Source organism: Meriones unguiculatus, chromosome 14, assembly GCF_030254825.1.
Source record: "Meriones unguiculatus strain TT.TT164.6M chromosome 14, Bangor_MerUng_6.1, whole genome shotgun sequence".
Taxonomy (NCBI): Eukaryota; Metazoa; Chordata; class Mammalia; order Rodentia; family Muridae; genus Meriones; species Meriones unguiculatus.
The window spans coordinates 30,418,875-30,433,384 of record NC_083361.1 but is presented as its reverse complement, the minus strand read 5'-3'; the positions used below and the strand labels follow the sequence as shown (position 1 = coordinate 30,433,384).

At 42.0% G+C, this 14,510-nt stretch overlaps 1 protein-coding gene across 4 annotated transcripts in view; it reads right to left on the bottom strand.

Annotated features, from left to right (window-relative positions):
• Positions 1 to 13,538, bottom strand: part of Stk33 (serine/threonine kinase 33) — a 176,380-nt gene extending 162,842 nt beyond the window's left edge. For 3 of the 4 annotated variants that reach the window (XM_060367072.1, XM_060367073.1, XM_060367076.1), the window contains exon 1: positions 13,335 to 13,538. The gene's annotated coding sequence lies outside the window, so the exon portion shown is untranslated. Of the gene's footprint in view, positions 1 to 8,964; positions 9,209 to 13,334 lie in introns of those variants that run through there. The other variant, XM_060367074.1, reaches the window with a different exon arrangement.
• Positions 13,539 to 14,510: the final 972 nt, after the last annotated feature.

Genomic DNA, 14,510 nt, shown 5'->3' with positions numbered 1-14,510 from the left:
GCACTCACTGTACAGCACCCCATCTCTGGTTCTCTGAATCATGCAACATATTCTTTTTTCTACAATTAACTTGTCTCTCTGAAGCTTTTTGTTTTGGGGGGGGTTTTTTTGTTGTTGTTGTTGTTTTTTTGTTTTTTTTTTTTTTTTTTTTGAAGTTTAGTTTTCATTATGTCTGGCTGGCTGGCTGTTTGCTTGCTTACAGGGTTTCATATAGCCCAGGCTAGCCTCAAATTCCCAGTGCTCCTGGCTCCAATGCTCAAGCATGGGAAAGATAGACTTGCACTGCCACACCTAGCACTTAACAAGTATTTATCTCTTGCCTGAGCTTATATTACAGGATTTAAACCTTTTTGTAATATTCTACTGCTTCTAAGCAATATATCTGATTAATGACCTAAAAAATGCTTTCTTACAAAGTTAATAATATAACCTTCACCTCTTTTCCCATGGAAAGTCCAAATCAGCAATTATTTTAGGCTGACAAAAATGCATATAAAATTGAAAAATGACCTATAATTTCAAGATATTTCTTCACTACAAAATAATTGTCACATGGAGTAAAACAGACTGTTTTTACCATAAAACAATATGATCACTCAAATAAAATGAACACCATTTAATTCCTTCCATCACTGTCCTGAGGTGTGCTGATTCATTTCACTATTTCAAATTCTTTATTCCAAGCTGAAATTAAAAGTTGCAATTCAGCTATCCAATACATGCATAAGCCCATTAAAATGACATAAAAGTTCCTCTCAAATCTTATTCATAACATTTACACTTACTCAGTACAAGAGAAGAAAAAGGAAGAGATTTATGTAGCTGCAATTGTAAGCTGTGGATAATATACTATATTTATTAACTAGGACTAGAAAATAATTACAAAAATACTACAATATGGTGAGATAAATTCCAGAGGACATACAGACTGTAACATAATTCTCTCTGCCATTAAAAGCCACTAACAAATGTAGTACTACTCAAACATGTATTTCAACATAATAGCAGAAAAGATTCTGGAAAATTCTTTTATATTTGGGAGTATAAAAAAAACCAATAAACCTATTATAGTAGGATTTGGTACTTCACTAAGTGCAATGCTGTTAAACTACAGTCATCAATATCTCCTTAATGCCTACTAGGAACTCCGCTCAGTAGAAGCAGATCAGATGTGACCCCACAGAGGAAAAATATTCTCCTCTGCATCATTTGCAGGCAGACTTAATCAATGATGTGTGATGACCTTGATGTTTTTCTTGTACTAAATCAACACTTAGAGCCTACCAGCTGTACAGCCTATAACTGGGAAAACAATTCCGTTCTACCAAAAACATATAAATGAGTAAGAAAAAGTCAAAGACCTGAAAAGTATTTACTAGTCTAATTCTCTTTTAGAAGTACATGATGCCATGTACTCACAGAAACTAATATCTACAGAAAAGGTCCACATGAGCCTCTGGCTTACAGGCACATGTGTAAGACCAAAATCACACTAAGTGAGATAGGCTAGGTCCAAAAGGATAAATTAAGGTTTCAATGATGTAAACTACAGAAAAGGCAAACGTACAGGGAAGGAGGTGGGAGGTAGATGGAGTGCTGATTCTCTCCTTCTACGATATGGGACCCTGGAATCCAGCTCAGACTGGCAGGCTTGGCAGCAAGCACCTCCACCTCCTAAGCCATCTCACCAAACCAAGCATAAGGACTTTTTAAATGGAAAGTAAATAGCATTATAATCAATACAAAAGTCAAAAGTTTTAGAAACACATTCACAGTGGCACAGAATCTAATCGTGATGACTGTCCAGGAACCAGGTTAGCTTTCCTCAGAAATGGCCAAGTAGGCAGAAAGACAGAGACGCTTCTGTTAATACAGATAAGAGAGACTGTGGGCAACGGTACCTCCACCTACGCCTCTGGAGGCAAACATACAAAACTTATCATAAGAGAGCCTTTTAAAGCTGGCCTTGGTGACGCACACCTGTGATCCCAGCACTCAGGGAAGCAGAGGCAGGAGGGTCTCTGTGAGTTTGACGCCAGCCTGGTCTACAAAGTAAGTCCAGGACAGCCAAGGCTACACAGAGAAACCCTGTCTCAAAAAGAGACAGAGACGTTAAATATAGAAAATGATACTGCAAACTCCCAGAGATGGCTGTAAGTTGCCCAACACTGCCATGAGAAATCAATGCGCAAAACTCATACAAACTGAACTATACTGACAAGCATCAAAATATTAATTAAATATTAAATTCCACCTCCGTCTCAATAGTCAATTCCCAGCTCCCTTATGTCTCCTGCCTCATATACAAGTCAGTTCCTCTGTTCCTCTTAATGGTATCTCTCTACATGGCTCCAATATCACGCTTAGCCGTAATTACTTAGTACCATTCTTTACTGTTAAATTTATCATATTCAGTCATCGTTACCCAGTACGGCTCCCTGCCTGACTCGTAGGACAATGAATGCAGTAGGTGATCAGTGTTTGTTGAAAGGGAAAAAAAAAGGGAAGGCAGAGTATAATCTAGTTATACAAATTAGCCAAAACTTAGCAAGTAAAGCAGTGAAGATTTCCTATGCTGGCCCTCTCAATACAGTTCCCATACATGATGAAAGCAAGCCTAATAAAAGAAAAATTGCTGAAATAAGGTAATTCAAGAACTTTATGGATTAGTCACAGAAATAATGGGCACCCAGCCCCATTCTTCCACCCCTGCACTCTATGAAGAAGCACACAAGGCTCTGTAAATTTTGCATACAATCTGTAAAAGCAGAGGCCACAAAGGAGTGGAAGGAATGGGACTGCTTCCATAGCCTAGCTAGGTGTAGGACCTAACAGACCCAAACACTCACAAAGCATTGTTCCACAGTCAATCTTACTATATTTTCAGAAAAAGATGTAAGAAAAAATATGTTGGATATTTTCAACAGGAAGGTCTTTTGTCATATCTTTACTTTGCAATGTGATTGAAATGTTCAGTATAAAGCGAGAAAATCCTCTGCTCAGTGTTCACATCAGATATTCAAATATTTCAACATTAAAATCACTGTTTATATTGCACAGTATTCAGGCTAGAATTCTAAGATCACCCATGAAAGATAAAGATGATTTTTTTTTTATTGGAAACACAAAAATGAAAGAAGGAATCTGTTCACTCTCTAAGGTTGACAAGTATTTCTCTCACTCTCCAGTGATTTTGAAGATATTTCTCACACTCTCTAGTACCAATAGCCTGGGCTATATAGGTGTTCAGGGAAGGAAAACTGATCCATCATAATAATGTTTCGAGTTCTTTGAATGAAAAAAATAATAAAGAATTCTAAAGAGGTCTATAAAAACCTGTATCCTTGTCACTAGGGAATATCTCCCAGCCAGTGATCTCCTCTTTTACAATATCAAATCAAAACGTTAACTTTTTTAAAATGGGGCTTCAAGTAGCCCAGACTGGCCACCTGTGCTATGCAGCCAAAGCTGACCTTGAACTCTTTATCTTCTAGCAATCCACCACACCAAATGCTAGGATTACAGGCACCCGCCACCATGCCATCATCTTAAACCTTTGATAGCATTCACACTGAGCTCAGGCTCATCTCAGAAAACAGATTTTCCACTGATTTAGGAAGAGGACCAAAGATTTAGACAGAGCCTTACTACTTAAGAAGGAAGTCTGCCCTGAAAGAGAGCTCTCTGTCCCTGAAGTCTGGGTCCTTATCAAAGAAAAAATAGAAATCTTCTCTTGCTTTATTAATCTAATGGCTTGATAACTTGAATCAATTTAAAAGGCATTCATCTACAGGGAGAAACTGTTTGAAAGCTAAATGCACTAAATCTTCTTTCCTGGGGCCCTAAGTATTTTCTGAACTCTTACTGGTTTCACTTTCTGCTTTATTTTAAAATCAGATTGAATCACTTTGTATAACCAGTCGTTCTTCATGAAGATGGATTTCACTTTACCTGCACATATATTACCCCTGGTCAGAACTGCAATGAATTGTGCCGTTTAAAGCACTCACACAGTACTCTACAATCCAATTAGTAACTGACTCTGAAAACACAATTTTCAAAAATGACTGTAGTACTCCCACTTCCTACTCTTGAATATCAAAGCACTAATTGAATGTTCGTAGTATTTCATTTATAGATCTTCCTGAAATCACCTCATAGTATACCAGCAGTTTTTAATTGCTACTCCTACCATTGAGAAGACTTAGCAGAGGTGTATTTTAAAGAAAATCAATGTGATCAATAAAATAAAGAGCATTTTCTATGATACTCAGAGAATTCTGCAGCCTATTACTACCCCTCTATAACAACAGGAACAGGTGACAAAACTAAAACATAAGTCAATCCATTAAATAAATTTATATGGAACAACACATATGTAGCACCAAGTATGGTTCCAGGGCTGGGCTACCTACCAATCAGTCTATCTCTCTTTGTCTCTTTGTCTCTCTGTCTCTGTGTGTGTCTCTGTCTCTCTCTCCCCATCTTTTAATTCCACAGATTAAATTAAATTTGTCAACACAGTCAATTTGTCAATACACTGGAAGCTGGCACCTAGAACTAAACATTATATACACAAACTGATCAACATTTACTTACTAGTGAATAGGAACATGGAAGTCTCAAACTCAGGGACCCTGGCTGCCAACATGGCATGTCTTCATAAGCACTGTGAAAAGTCCCAGGAGAATACACACACACACACACACACACACACACACACACATATTAGGCAAAGACAGCAATAAAAAACAGGGGAGCCTAGCATGGCAGCACTCAGAAAGCAGAGGCAGGTGGATCTCTGTGAGTTCAAGGCCAACCTGGTCTACAGCATGAGTTCCAGGAGAGCCATGGCCACACAGAGAAACACTGTCCAGAAAAAAAGAAACATATGGGATTGTACTAAGTTACAATGTCAATATGCTATTCAACCTGAAGAAAGTTACCAACCCTTATGCTACTCCATAGCCTAAGTTAAAGGAGTAATGGGAAAATGTTATGTCCAAAAGTTTCTAAATTTGTAAGAAATGTAGTTATATAAAAAGTATTCACTTCTTTAAAATAAGTTACTTTTGAATCTAAAAAATCAACTATATTAAAAAATACTAGATGTAATTAAGGCTTTAGTTTCCCTGAAGAGTCTCACAACAAGCCATTTTAAACATTCTAGTGATGAAGCATCCAGTATAATTTAAGGAAATCCTACTAAAAAACAAATTAGCCTGTAAAGCAGAGATAATACAGGACCAAGGAAAGGCTTCTTAAGAACTCGTTTGGAACTGGTATAATAAATACAGCCATTACAATTTCAGTTCACTGGTGGCTGAGCTCAAAAAGCTGCCATGCTGCTGCTCAGTCTGCTCAGGAACCCGGATCTCATCGGACAGGCACTGCATGCTGTTTCTGAAACACAGAATCAGTTTATGCTGAGAGGAATGCAGACAAAGAAAACAGAGCTGCTCAGTGACAGGCCAGAACATAAGACCAAATCCTGGGTCTCTGTCAAGTGTATTTGAACAACTCTTCAAATACTGTATAATAAAACAACTGCCTTGCTCTCTCTTTCCACAGCTAACCAGTCTCTTTAGGACATTTCCTTCAATGCCTGTTTGGTCTTGAGGCAGGGTCTTACTAAACAAAACTGGATGACCCTCCCTATGCAGTCTGACCTTAAAACCCCAGCTATCTTTTGCCTCTGCCTCTAAGTCCTAGGGTTATAGGTGAGCACTACCACACCCTGCTCCTTCAACAACTCTTAGCACGGAAAAAGTCTAGGTCAGACTTCTAGGTAACTTGAGGGTAGTGTTAAAGTGAAGTCCTAACTTCCAGAAAATCAAGAAGGCAAAAACTCAAAGAGCAGATGTGGGAGAAAAGCTAGAAATGACAGATAAAAAAAAATCTTTTTCTAGAGATGATCTTAGAATAAAAAGCATAAAATGAAAGCGAATGTTAACCCTTAAGTACAAATAGCATTTCTATGTTCTCCATCACAACAGACTTTCAGTTTGAACCCAGCAAAACACTCCACAGGCTGGCACTGCTAGCCTAGCCAGTCATTGTTTCCCATTATTTTGTCAGTATCAACTTCCTCTGAGAGAAACGGGTCCTTGAAAATTGCTGGAAAAATGTAAGACAGTACAACTGCTTTGGGATAGGGTTCAACAGGTCCTCAAAAAGTTCCCAGAAGACCAGCAATTCTACTCATGCATATAATACACACCCAGGAGAACTGAAAATACAGGCTCGTGCCAACACTTGTACACACACACTCATTTAAAATACACAAGAAAAAAAATACAAATGCCCATTAACTAATGGTCATTAGTTGTAAATGAAGTGTTATGTACACTATGAAAGAAACACACCTTGAAGACACTCTGGGAAATGATATATAAGTTGTGTTGGTATACATAAAATAAAGGATGTTTATTTTTTATTATTATTATTATTATTATTATTATTATTATTATTATTAAGAAAGCTGTTTGAGGGTAAGTGAGATGGATCTGTAGGTAAAGGCACATGCCACCTAGCCTGAAGTTCTGAGTCTGATCTCCAGGACCCACATGGTGGAATGGAAGAACTGATTCTCACACGTTGTTCTCCAGCCTCCAGATGCCTGTGCTGTGCAGAACTCTGTAAGTTCTAAAGACTCAGTACATTCTGAGGGGAAGCTAAGACTCAGAAAGTAACAACTCCAGAGACTCAGGAAATCCCTGAATGCACTAGGCATCTCCCCTACCCCCCCCCCCGAGCAATAAGGGCTGCTAAGAAGGCAGAGACCAGCTGAGCTTCCTGCAAGAGACACTCCCAACCTGTCATGCTACCTTAAAGTCATCCAACGGGCTCCAGGTTCCAAGTGAGCCGTCTCCCATGTGAGGGTGGCCTCCTGGTGTTGTAGGTGCTTCTGAACCATCCCTGTTCCTCTAAGTTTCTCAAAATACTCCTGTTAGTAACCCAATAAAAATTCATTGGTTCATCAAATTGAACTCTGGTGGCCTTATGTTGGTCTGTTAACAGTTCCCCATCTTGGGTAAATAAAGGTTTGTTCACATCTCCCCAGAATAGTTGCACACAACTCTATAAACCTTTTTAAAAACATTGAGCCAATAAAACCACAAAGACTTGGAAGGTGATTCTTATACACTGTACAATTTATTTAAGTTAATAAATTTGGAGTAGATATATTAATAGAGTTTAACAACAATGTGACGATTATTCACATCCTACAACCCTAAAGATAAATCCAAGCAAAACATAATTAGCCTCAGGAAGATGTAGTGGCATTCAGAAGGTGGGAGAAACACGTCCTATAAGTACACCAGAAAGGCAGCAATTAACTGTCACATTTTTCCATATTTGAGCCCCTATTTAAAAATAAACATTATTCCTCAGCTTGTAGCAACTGTGAGTACAAAATACTATGAAAGATCATCACATAGATGAGAGCAGAAAATACCTTCAGGATTCTATCTTCTCCTTCAGAAAACACTTCTCGGAGTCCCACAGATAAAGAAACAACATCTGGCAGCCACGTCAACAGTCTTCCTTACCCTGCCTACAGAGCACAGCTCTTCTCTTCCCTCTTCAGTGAGACATGAAGGTGCAATGAGCACCAGCCTTCATCATTTGGTGGAATTTTCTATAAGTACACTGCTCAGCTCTGTGTTGGGGCTTGGGTGTGGGTAGGTGTGATGTGTGTGTGTCTGTCTGTACATATTCCATATATGTATGACCGTTTGCACACTCACAGAAGCCAGAAGAGGATGTCAGGTGTCCTGCTCTATGGAGTTCTACCTTTTTTCTTTGAGACAAGATCAGCCACTGAACCTGGAGCTAGGCTAGCAGCTAGCAATGATTCTCCTGCCTCAGCACACATACCCCAACTCTGTGAAGTTACAGACACTCCATTGACTACAGCCATTTAGGTAGGTGCTGGTACCTGAACCCAGATCCTCATGCTTGTATGAAAGTGCTGTTACTACTGTGCCATCTCCCTAGACTCTCAACCGTCTTCTGCCTACTGTCACTACCTCTTGATTTACCAGTATCAGAAAATACATTTTTTAAAGAAAATATGTTAACATTTAAAGAACGTGTAGGTTGTTGTCCAGCCTCTACATACCATAAAAAGCTAAAATGATACGCTCAGGATGCGAGGCTAAGCACTGCACTCAGGGTCAGCCGCTTTGGACCCAGAGAAGAGCATGTCTGATTGCATGCGGGTTGATGCCCCAGGTCCCGCCTCTGAGAAAAAGGTATCGGACGGGTCTGATGCTCTTTGGGTGGATGACACCTAAATGAACATCGGTACAAAGTCCCAATTTATTTCTAATATCAGAGATCAGACCTCTACTCTTGCCTGATGCGTCTAAAACAAAAAGGGGGAACTGTAGAGAGCTGTGGAATGCTATGCCTTAAAGATGGAGCTGGTTTCTGCCTTCCACCTTCCCGATGGTGAGTGCTCTCTGTCACGAACAACTCCATATTTGGCTAAGGCCGAGGATCTGGCTTGCTTCCATGTATGTGGACCTATCTGCATTGCCCACGTGGCACGCCTGGGTTGGCTACCCAGAGGTTATTTAAGCTGTGGGCTGGCTTTCCCCAGGGTCTGAGGATTGTTCAATGTTCCTGAATAAACTGCATTGAAAAAAAAAAAAAAAAAAAAAAAACATTCTAAGTATAAAATTACATAGGAGCCAGGGGATGTTGAGTACATGATATGAGGCCCTGAGCTCACCCAAGACTCCCCAGAACAAAAAGCCATTATAAATGGAAAAGCAATTGTGGAGGAAAAAAAAAAAAACACTTCTATGACAAGCAAAGGGTTAATATTCTTACTCTATCAATAGTTCTCAGAGTGCCCACAGCATCCCTGTACTTCCACAGATGAATCTGCAATGTTCCTATGAAAAGGAAATGAATCTCCTCCCAGCTTTGAGCCACACCCCCCCATCATCGCACCGTCAGCCTCTGCCATCCACCTGGATGTCTTCTTTCTTCCCACCCGATGTACTGAAGGTCAGCATTGCCTAAACTTCAGATTTCTCTCAAGACTTAGCCTCTGAAACATTACTTTCTACCACACTCAGTGTTAGGATTTTGGAACCAAACCTGCTTCTGGGTTGCCTAGCAACTTATGATGTCATCACATGTCACCAGCCAGGTGGCCACACCTGGAAGGTGTGGTTACCTTGCCCCTTAAAGGGACCAGCTGGCCATGTGGTCCCTCTCTTGGTCCTTTCTCTTTTGGTCTCTCCTCTCTTCGTCCCTTCTTTCTTGCTCCCCTTTTCTTGGCCTCTCTTGGCCCTCTCCCCTTTCTCTATCAGGACGCCCCTCTCTCTTTCCCCCCATCATGTCCTGCTCTCCCTTCTCCTCCCTCTCTTCACCTCCACCTAATAAACCTCTTTTATATAAAAGATCTGCCGTATGCCTAATCATCTTTATTTAATTTGTCCCATAACATTACACTCAGTAGCTGTCTTAGGATTTTCTATTGCTGCAATGAAACTTCATTACCAAAAAGCAAGTTGGGGAGAAAAGGGTTTATTCAGCTTACACTTCCACATTGCTGTTCATCTTAAAAGAAGTCAGGACAGGGACTCAAACAAGGTATGATTGTGGAGGCAGGAGCTAATGTAGAGGCCATAGAGGGGTGCTTCTTATTGACTTGCTTCCCCTGACCTGTTCAGCCCACTTTCTTAAAGAATCCAGGCCTACCAGCCCAGGGATGGCACCACCCACAATGGGCTGGGCCCTCCCCCACTGATGAATAATTGAAGAAATGCCTTACAGCTGCACCTCCTGGAGGCATTTCCTCAAAGGAGGCCCCTTCCTCTATGCTGACTCTAGTCTGTGTCAAGTTGACACAAAAGCAGCCAGTACACTAGCCTACAGACAAGTAACAACCTGCCCTGGGCCCCAGTGACACATTATCTAATTCCTGCCAAAGCCCAGGATACTGGTTCCTGCCTAGGCCAAGAAAGACAGAAATCAAACCATAATAAGAAAAACAAGGCAGGGTATGGTAAGTGGGTCAGGGGTGCATCTGAATGGGAGAAATAACTTTTAATATGCCCAGCACAATAGGAAATCTATAGTCAACGACAAAGATTTTAAAACTGCTAATTTGAAAGGATAAAATGCTTGAAGTGATAAATATGTCAGTTGCCCTGATCTGATCATTACAAGCTATGTGCACGTTTTCAAACTGTACAACATAAATTACATAGCACAATTACTATGTCTAGAAAATCCTTCAAAGAGTTTGTATAGGTGATTCAGGTAAAAGAAATAGCTAACAGCTAATAATAAGGTTTTTTAGTGCTTAAACAAATGAGTTAAAATAAAAAGGAACTTTTATCTGTGAAATGGACAAAGTTTGGAGTTGTTGCTGTTTCTAAACAATGCTGGCAGGAGCATCACCCAGCCGGTGGCGGGGCTGAAGACTGTACCAGCTTTGTGGAAAGCAGAGCAGCCCTGTGATTTAAGAACACCACAGCATTCCTGTCCTTTGTCTTTTCATTTTTGAGAAACTGATTTAAGCAGCAAGGACACAATGAAGAGATTAAATTATGAAGGCATTCATCATTACACTTGGTAGTTGGCATATAAATATCCACTAATAATAGCTAATTAAGCTTCATTCATAGTGTGATTACGGAGCTAAGAAAATGGCATAAGAGCAGAGCCTTAAACACATTGCTGACTAAGCACCATTCACTGTTCCAAGCAGTTAGCATGTAGTAATTCATTTACTTCTCAAAGCAATGTGATGTTGGCAGACTAGTGCTAACATCATGTCTGACTTCTGAAAAACTGAGGCACTGAGATAACTGAATAGGGTTACACTAAACAAACTCTGACATTCTAGACAGAAATTCAAAAATCCAAAAAGCTATGGAAACAACAAGTTTTCACAAAGTTTTGGTAAATTCGCTTGCCATGAAGTGATTGATGCCAAATTATGTATCACTTTTATCCCAATTAAGAGTGGATTCAGGGGCTGGAGAGATGGCTCAGAAGTTAAGAGCACTGGCTGCTCTTCCAGAGGTCCTGAGTTCAATTCCCAGCCACCACATGGTGAGTCACAACCATCTATAATGAGATCTAGTGCCCTTTTTGAGAATGTATGTGTAGATGCAGACAGAACATTGTATACATAATAATAAATAAATCTTAAAAAAAAGAGTGGATTCAGTTTACTAAAGAGAATTTGATTATACTTGACGACATTATTCAGGGTCAGCTTGGTCAGTGTTCTATTGCTGTGAAGAGATACCACGACCACTGCAACTCTCATGAAGGAAAGTATTTAATTGGAGCTTGCTTACACTTTCAGAGGTTTAGTTCTTTATTGCCATGGTGGGGAGCATGGCAGCATGCAGGCAGACATGGTGCTGGAGAAGGAGCTGAGAGTTCTACATCCAGATCCGCAGGTAGCAGGGAGAGATACTGGGCCTGGCTTGAGCCCAAAGACCTCCCACCAGTGACACACTTCCTCCAACCCTGCTACACAAAGCCACACCTCCTAATCCCTCTCAAGCAGTACCACTCCCAGATAACCAAGCATTCAGAGACATAAGCCTATAGGGACCACTCTTATTCAAACCAGCACAAGGGTAAAATATATGTACATTCTAAAACCCAGAAGTGGTACCGTGTATACACCATATCACCCTTCAGTAAAATGCAACATCAGCCTGACAGGTTCCAGGTATGGAACTGTGACAGAACTCGAATTGACACGTAAACCATCCGTCTGTTTCTGTAGCCTGTGCTTGTAACCACAGCATATTTTCATACACCATTGAATGCAGCAAGAAAAGTTATAATTCAAGTACCCATTTAGTTATTAATGGCACACTATGTGCCAGACACACAAATATTACTAAAAAGAAATGACTAGTGTCAGAAGAGCCAATGTTGAGGAGGTGTCCCCCAGACAAAGCAATCAAATATAGTTTTCCTGAGAAAACATTTGGCCTCAGAGATTAAGGGTAAGCAAGACTTAAGAGAGGAGCGACGGCAGGGAGAGGCATGTGCAAAGATCCTGAAGTGAGACAGAAAATCATGATGGAAAACTGAAAAGGAGTCTATCAGACCCAAGCACAGGGGTCCACACTTGTAATCCCAGCTATGTGGAGACTACATCAGAAAGAAAAGAAGTTAGGAGCTAGCCACCATGCCTGGCCTAAATTACTTTCTTTTTCTTTTTCTTTTCTTCTTTCTTTCTTAAGAGGACTAGGGATTTAATCCAGGGCCCCCCTGCATGCTAGTTTTTTAACCATTTGTTTATTTTGTGTGTGCATATGTAGGGGTCAGAGGACAACTTGTGTAGTCTGTTCTCTCCTTCCAGCACATGTGCCTTGGGGATCAAAGGCAGGTCATCGGACTTGGGGGCAAGCACCTTTGCCCAAGGAGCCATCTCTCTGGCCCAGCATAATCAATTTGTACATTTTAAATATCGTTCCCACTGCAGAATGGGGGAAAAAAACAGATGGGAATACTTTAAAATAAGATGATGACCTCAGACCAATTAACAGGTAACAAGAGACAAAAAAAAAAAAAAAAAATGGTAGCCCTGTCTAGGGTGATAGAAGAAGAAACAGAAGTGGTTAGTTCTGATATTTGGTATGAAGAAAACATGATCACAAACTGATGACAATATGGACATAGAAGAAAGGGAAGTAGGTACTGATGAGGGCAAGATTCCCAGCTTGAAAACTAAATAGATGTCTGATTTACTAGGAAAAGAACACTGGTGGCTTACACAGACTAGAATTTTAAATGTGTAGTATCTCTACGTAGTGCTCACAATTTGAAGGCATGGCCTGGAGAACAAGCTTAAATTCAAAATCTGTTGATTTTGCTTCCCACTCACAGATCCTTCCTCCTATGTATGACGGCTGGCAGGATCCTGGTCTGATGTTGTAGGTGAGTGCTCAGGGCCTCCTCATCTGTGCTGAGGAATGAGGAGCACCCCAAATGTACAATTATCCTCTACAACTAACTTGACCACTTTCCATTTGTCATTCGCCAATACCGCACACAGGCTCATTTTAACCCACAACTATGTGATAAATTCTAACGTGCATCTAGAAAACTGAGGCAGCGGGTTTAAATCCCCTGTCCTCTGCTCTTAACATGGACCTATCTCCTGAGTACCCTAGTGCAAGGAAGTGCCCTAAGAAACCACATAACGAGGTCCTACTGGGTGGTAAACTCTTAGGAAATAAAAAGAAATCAAACCCTTACAACTCTACAGCTTTCAAGGACTTTACACACACACACACACACACACACACACACACACACAAACACACACCACTTACCCTTAGTTAAACTTTCAAAAATGTTTCCTGTGGTGAGAGTGGGATGGAGGGGAAGGAAGTGTAGATGGACCCAAGCAGCCAGGGACCACCCCAAGGGAAATGAAGTCCCAACTGCTTACGAACCCCCGGGAAACTCCTGAAGGGTCCGTGATCATCACCAGGTCCCTCCTTGGCGCTGGCAGCCAGTCAGCCCGGCAGCTGGAGGCCCGGAGGCCGGTTTGCCCGCGGTTGCCGTAGCAACGGCGGCGCTCGGAGGCGGCCTTCCCCTCCCGCCCACCCGTTCCCTCGGGCGGCGCGACTGTGCGCTGTGGGGCGCCCCGGCGGCCACTCACCGCGGGCGGGGTTGGGGCGACCCCCAACCAAGGCGCATACTCGACGCGGGTGGTCGCCGGGCCCCGAACGCCACACCTAAAGAAGCTTAACTTTTCTGAGCCGCCCCCCCCCCCCCCCGGGAGCCGACCCAGGAGGCGGACGGGGTCCGCTCCGGGACAAAGCGCGACGGCAAACGCGGAGCCCCTGCTCTACGCGCAAGGGAGGCCTGCGAGGAAGAGCGCGGGCAGCGCAACGGCGCCCACGTGCCCCGGAGCCTGCTCCCCGCGGGCCGCTCCCGGGGAACCCAGCACCGGACGCACGCAGTCTCAGCTAGTGCTGCCAGGCTCGCCCGACCCGTTGGCTCAAAGACAACGAGAACGTGGTCCTGCCTAGAGTGGCTGTGCGCCTTCGCATAAAGGCTGAAGTGGCCCATGACGAGTCAAAGAACACATCTCTGGATTTGTCCCAAGCCTCTCTGGGGCCATCCCAATGTGCGTCGCTGGCAATGGAGACTTGAAAAGCAGGCTCCAGCTGTATGCTAATGTTCTGTTATTGACCTGAACTAGGAATGGCTTCAGTGGGCCTGCTCTCCAGCAGCTGTAGGGAAGAAATTCAAGTCTACTTGGACTAGCGTAATTATTCAACGCAGATGTCGTCTAAAATTAGGGTGATTGATGTCCAGTAACAGTACAACAGAGCAATTAATTTTATTGCTTACAGGTGTACATTTGGCAACTTCTTAGTTCATCCTGTTCCTTTCATGGGAGGAGGGGGGGAACCTTCCAAATGATCACGAGTAGTTAGTAACTTCGTTTTGGAAACCATTTTTCAAACACAAATACTCCCCGCCAGGTACTGTATTAG